Consider the following 6,545-nt stretch of genomic DNA (forward strand, 5'->3'; position numbering starts at 1 on the left):
GTGGGATTAATTAAACTGTTGCTCAGGAGCAGCCCAGATCTTTTAAACTTCATTGTGTAAGCTACAATAAAGCAAATGGTCAATGTGTTTAAGGCTGAAGTTCTATGGACTTTAAACTCAATGGCTGGGTAATGGTAAACCAAACTCTGTGTGTTTGTGTTTGTTTTCTGTCCACAAACCACAATTACAAGTACAAGTTTGGGCTTGTTACAACTGTGATTTGTTGCATATTTGAACTCCGTAAGCTTGGCTTGTTTCCTCAGCTGTTTACCCTGAAACAGTAGCTCACAAAAGGGTTGGGAGAGGAACAAACCAGAAATGAGAAAGATAAACTATGGGTGCATCTGATGAAATAAACTGGGATACACAAAGGCTTATGCTAGAAATTTATTTGTCTCTGTCCCAAATGTGCCACAAGATTGCCTTATATCTTTTCATGGCTTCTTTGTTAATATTTGGGACACTCTAACAACAGTTTTTGGGTGACCTAACCAATGGCTTATTATTATTAATTATTATTAACCTTTATTTATAAAGCGCTGTAAATTTACACAGCACTGTACATACAATCTTTTTAATTGGACGGTTCCCTGCCCTCATAGCATGATGTGGAGATGTACCCATTGGACTTCTAAGCAGACATGTATAGGATAGCTCTATAAAAGATAGAAACATTGGCCTTTGTTTATGGTGATGTAATCAAATTTTCTGTGCACAGAACCAGTTTTAGCATTATAACCAGCAAGGGGAAAAATATGTATGCATTCCAGCAGATTTGAAAGAGATGAAGGTTTGAAAGAGGTTCAGATTTGAAACAGATGTAAGGGTTTCTAACCATGGAGGCAGAGTTGCCTCTTAATCATTTCTACAGTGTATTTGCACCTTTAAATGTTTATCAGAAATAAGCATATTCACTATATATTTTTTTGAGTCATAGATTTTAGATTGCGGTTTCAGCTATGGAATTGTTTTTTCTTTTTAGTTCTTAAATATTTTATTTTTGTGAACACTAGGAAAAAGACGTTTGCAGCTATCTTACCACAAACCATTTGAACAGAGTGCTGTTGTCATGCATATGTTTACAATGTATTATATTGTATTATGTTGTATGAGCCACAAGTAAAAAAAACATGGCCTGTACATTATTTTATAACTGAAGTGTATAATAATGAACATTTGCAGTTATATTGTGAGACAATAATGTGCCACACAGTTGATGGCTTCTGCGACTGTAACTTTTGCAAACAAGAAATGCAATAATAAATTCTTTTTTTTTTAACATTTTTATTAAAATACATAAAAAGACAGCCAACAACACTGTAGACATACATACATACAGACATACATACTTATTTCTAAACATTTAAATAAAATATACTTCCCCTCCTTTATTTTGGATATTATATTTAAATAGAAACAAAGGCTTTTGACTTTCTGATTTTCCCTTCCCCCCCTTCTATTCCATATTATTAATTACAATCATATTTCTTCTTTTAATTCTTTATGTTTAACACAAGCCCTTAATCTTATATCTCCAGTATAGAAATGCAATAATAAATTCTGATTCCATTCTAGAATTGTTGAGAATACTCAATTCAGGGTTTGTTGTAATATTTAACTTGCAGACTGGGATGGTATGGAGGAAGGAAACAGCTGTGTGCTTATACAGGCACTGCAGTCTTCCCATTGAAAAGTAATCGCAGGAAATAGTAATTTCAACCAAAAATTCATGGAATTGACTCCGTAGTTCAAGGAGGGCAAAAGGTGCAGTGAAATGCTCATTTCATCCTGACATTGTTCTAGTGAGTCACTAACATCTTTGCTTGGGAATAAATCCCATTGAACTAATCCAATTGCTCATCTCAGTTAGGATGGACCCACTAAGTCAACTGCTGAATAATTGAAATCTATTCAAATCCATTGCTTCAATAGTTTGGTGCTAGATTGGACTAGCAATGGGATGTAGGCAAATGGAGCTTGCTTCTAGAAGTAGACATGCATAGGATTATGCTGTCTTCCCCTCCACCAAATAACATCAGACATCTTCTAAACTTTCAGATTTGCTTTCAAACAAATAATCTTTTAGGACGTCTGGTTTTGTTTTTGGCAAGACAGTGATTCTTTCACACACACACACACACACACACACACCCCTTGCAAATCAAAACTGAGACAACTCTTTTCCATTTGAGCATAATAGCTGCAAAATTATCACGGCCATTTTTTAGCCTTAATGTGGAGCCTTACGCTAATTTACTCCCACACATGCATTTGCGTATGTGGCAGATGACTTTTGACTGTAATGTTTTACCTCTATCCATAAAGAACAAAATTTGAAAAGAGACCTTTTGTATCATAAAAGCCAGTAATAAATGGGGTTCCAAGGAACAGGTGTAGAAAAAGCATTTGCCACACGATGGCACTCTTGTTCAACACATCAGTAAATGATTTCTTTAAAAACAATGTCCATTTTCACTACCAAGACTTTCGAAGGCCAATAAATGTTTGGAGATCATATATATATATATGAGTAATATAATAAATATGACCAGGGTCAGCCAACTTGACCATACAACAAAATATAATAACATCAAAAAGCCAGAAAACAGTGATACCTTTATGAGACCAACTAAAATGCACAAAATATATAATGCAAGCATTTGAAGTTCTATTGGGTTCTTCATCACACACAAATATTGAAATCATACAGGAGAAAAGGAAAGAATGACAATGAGTCACAGGCCTATATTCTGTCAGGATGATGATGTCAAGATTTTCTGGAGGGATATCAATGAAGGCAGAGGCCATTCTTCTCTTTGGCCATGTCTCTGGGAGACAATAAAATGTAAACTCCATTAGCAACAGAAAATGTAACTATTGAGCCTAGATCTCAAGGGAACTTACTTTTTTGTTGTTAGTGGGCTTTAAATTTTATCATCTGGATTTTGCAACACATTGGGCATGTCTACATGGCCCCTTTAAACCGGTTTCCCTCCCACCCTCATGTTGCCATTGTCTTAAATGACAACATCACAAACAACATCTTGACAAAATCTAGGCCTGTTACTCATTGCCATTCTTTTTTTTTCTCCTGTATGATTTTAACACCTTTGTCTGACGAAGAAACCCGTAGAGCTTTGAATGCTTGCATTATGCATTTTGTGCATTTTGATTGGCTCAATGAAAGTATCACTGGATTTTGAATGTTATTGTATAATAAATATGACTTGCAGCCCTGAACCACACACTGGTGCTGTTTTAACCTCATTGCAAATTAATGTAGCACAGGATCAAAGTTCACATTGTTTTCAAATAGAAAAATGGCTTTTTTAAAAAGACAAGATCAGGAGAAAACAAGAGCTTAGCCTTTCAGGGACAGCTGCAACAAGCTACAGCCAAAAGGCCCCCCCCCCCCCGCTTTTAAAAGATAACCATTATCACCATGATATTAGCTAAGAAGGGAGAACAAACTGTTCTGGGAATGCAAAATTATGACAAATGCTACTGCCTTTCTGAAGAAACTTGCCAAGAAAATCTCATAAGTCAAACATGACTTGAAGATACATGAAAATGCCGACAACAACAGCAACAGCCTTTTAGTGCTGAGGAGAAGAACGGTTACAAAAGCTAGAACATAGGATGCTTGTAACAGAGTCCTTACATCTGCTCACAAAAATCTTTACATCTTGATTCCTATCCCTATGATCATTACAGAACTGGACCCTACCATTATACTGAATAAAGGAATAGTTTCAGCAGCAAATTCTGGAAGACACAAATGGCCAGCAAGTGTTGATTTCATCTATTTTACAGTCAGGGATGTAAAAGTCTGGGATTATCTACATTATGTGCCAAAATAACAATGGATTTGGGTGCTATGTCTCTTGGTTTGGATGAGTTGGAGGAGGACAGCTTTGGCTACTTTGCCGTAGGCAACAGAATTCCTTGGGCAGCTCTGATCAGTGAAATAAAGGACAGGGCTCCTGTACCTCGAATGGTTGTGTAGAATGGCCTATGTTCCATGAACTGCAGCCAGCACCATCTGAAATTCCCTTTCCAACTCAACTATTAAAGGTAGGAATTATTCCTAAATTCATCGGTTATCAACTACCCCTGGTTGATAAGTATGCGATAAAAAACCTTCTGCCTTGCATGCCACTCTGGAGATTCCCTGGAGTCCTAGACATGTTTTTTTAGAAAGCCACAAAATAGTGCAAATGGAGTATCAGCGCCCTTCACCTGAGCAGAAGAGCTTCCCTCTGATACAGCAGAATCTTTGGATTGTAATCCCACATGCTTAATCCCTCCACTGAAAATTATGAAGCAGAAGGGCTGAGATGGTACCTTGAGATGCATAGCATAAATGTGTACATGCACATTATGTATTAGTAGGGTTGCCAGGTAAACTTAGGGACAAGGTTCCTGTACCTTTAATAGTTGCATGACAACAGGTGCAGGTTTTCATGATGCAATACCTGCTGAAATTCCCAATCCTATTCAGTCCTTAAAGGTACAGGAGCCCTGTCCCTTATATCACCTGGCAACCCTGTGCACTGGTTGTGTTATGTGGCTCTTGTGCCTCAGCAGGAACACTGTCAATTTAAGCAGCGGCAGACGGATGCACATTCAGTAGGGACAGACTGGATATGTATTTGCATGATCAACAGCACCACCTGCACAATTCTGCTTTCATGGCTTTGAACTGAATGGGGACATTATCAACTGCTTCTGTAGGGGAATCTGCAGCCATAGTTTCCACAATTTAGCCCCTTTAAATTCAGTTCGGTTCTGGGGAATTATGCACAGAACTGTAGTCTGAAAGGTGCTTCCCTTTGGATGGATTCTGTCCATCATTTTAAGTGGCAGTGAAAGTCACAACAGCAACTAGCAGTGATAGCAGGAGCAGCAGCATTCCTTCCCAACAGAAAAACTAGTACTAGTATCTAATGAACAGTGATAGGGCTGGAGGATTTGGGGCATTCTAATCCCAAAAGTAAATTTCCCATGCTCTGGAATAGTACTAGCAGTGTGAAGAAAAACAGCTCACAGTTGCATCCTTGCTGATGACATGCAGGATGTGAGAGGTCCAGGTTCAAGTTATGATGCTTGCTCAAAATATCTATGATGTGACTTTCTGTTTGTTCTGAAGTACACCATGTATTTAATCTAACTCTTATGCATCAACCTTTCTTCTCCATGTCTCTGAAGGCAGCCTCTTAGCATAACTGGAACACACAGTGCATTTTAACACTCAAACCCATTGGGGACAGAGGAATGAACCAAGGACGGAACATTGTCACAGGCAAGCTTCCTCCCCCAGCTGCTGCCAAAAAGACTTTTCACAACCAGAATGAGTAAGTGATTCTCGTTCTCTCTCTCCCTCTCTTTCTATGAAGACAGTAGCAACCCGTGCCCTTCAGTTTGATAAAATAAACCATGGGTTCAATGAATGGCAAAAGTTGCCTTAGAGAAACAGCTGCCGGCAACTGCCCTTTCTCATTAAAATGCACATTGAAAACACTTCAGCCTCTGAGAATGATTAATAAAATGCCAGCCATAGATAAAGGACAGCTAATTCTTTGTGCTCATTCACTTTGCTTCGCAGTTCAGAAATGTGAGATCAGTCAAGATAATGCTGGTTATTTCATGTCATGAAGGAAGGTTTTTGTTTTTGTTTTTAAACTGAGGTCATTTATTATCCCGCCCTTTCACTTTGGAATAGAAAGATGAATTAACAGGTTATCTGTGGCAATGGAAAGCAAAAATGCAACTATTATTATTTTTCATTTTTAAGTAAAAGGTTCTAAAAATAAAGACTACTCAAACAATAAGCCTTTAAAAGTTGTTTTGGATATGTATTGGTCTACAACCAGGGGAATACAAATCCTGCACAAATAGAGCAGTTTGATACCACTTCAGCAGCCATGACTCTGACCTATGGAATCCTGGGATTTATAGCTTGGTGAAGGAGGGTTGCATTTGGTGAATCACAAGTTATGCAGTTTTGTCATATGGTAGCAGTAGCTAAATGTCATTAATGTTTGCTTCAAGCTATGGTGACCCAAAGGCAACCCTATTACAAGGTTTTCTTGGCAAGATTTGTGCAGAGCAGCTTTGCCTTTGCTTTCCTCTGAGAGAGTTTGGGGATGTTCCCACTTAAGATTTGAAACGATTTAAAATATAACGTTTTTAATAGATCCAATTCAAAATAACCCTGGTCTTATCCCGCGTTCCGAATCGCTTTTATTCTTTGTTCCCATATGGTTTTTTAAATCGAAGTTTTTACCTGCAAGCGTTCCTACTTGGCATGAAATTGGTGTTTAAATAAAGCGATTCTTCTCCTCCATACCTTATTTGGAGCTGTCAATCAATAGTACGTCAGAATGACGTAACGTTAATCCGGAATATTTGGAAGCGATTTATCTTTTGGCATCGTTTCCATTTCATTGACTGTTTGTGAATTTAGCGAATTTAGGAAAGCGAATGTAGGAAACCCAAGCTCTTTCCAGAGGAACTATGGGATAGGTTTTGCATGACAGCATCCT

At 38.0% G+C, this 6,545-nt stretch overlaps 1 long non-coding RNA gene across 1 annotated transcript in view; it reads left to right on the plus strand.

The window, feature by feature from the left end:
* Nucleotides 1–3,618: 3,618 nt before the first annotated feature.
* The window catches only part of LOC121931918, a 5,550-nt gene continuing 2,623 nt past the window's right edge, over nucleotides 3,619–6,545 (plus strand). The window contains exons 1-2 of the long non-coding RNA XR_006104230.1: nucleotides 3,619–4,074; nucleotides 5,209–5,354. This is a non-coding gene — a long non-coding RNA (uncharacterized LOC121931918). The remainder of the gene's footprint in view (nucleotides 4,075–5,208; nucleotides 5,355–6,545) is intronic.

The sequence above is a fragment of the Sceloporus undulatus genome, chromosome 5, assembly GCF_019175285.1.
Source record: "Sceloporus undulatus isolate JIND9_A2432 ecotype Alabama chromosome 5, SceUnd_v1.1, whole genome shotgun sequence".
Lineage (NCBI taxonomy): Eukaryota > Metazoa > Chordata > Lepidosauria > Squamata > Phrynosomatidae > Sceloporus > Sceloporus undulatus.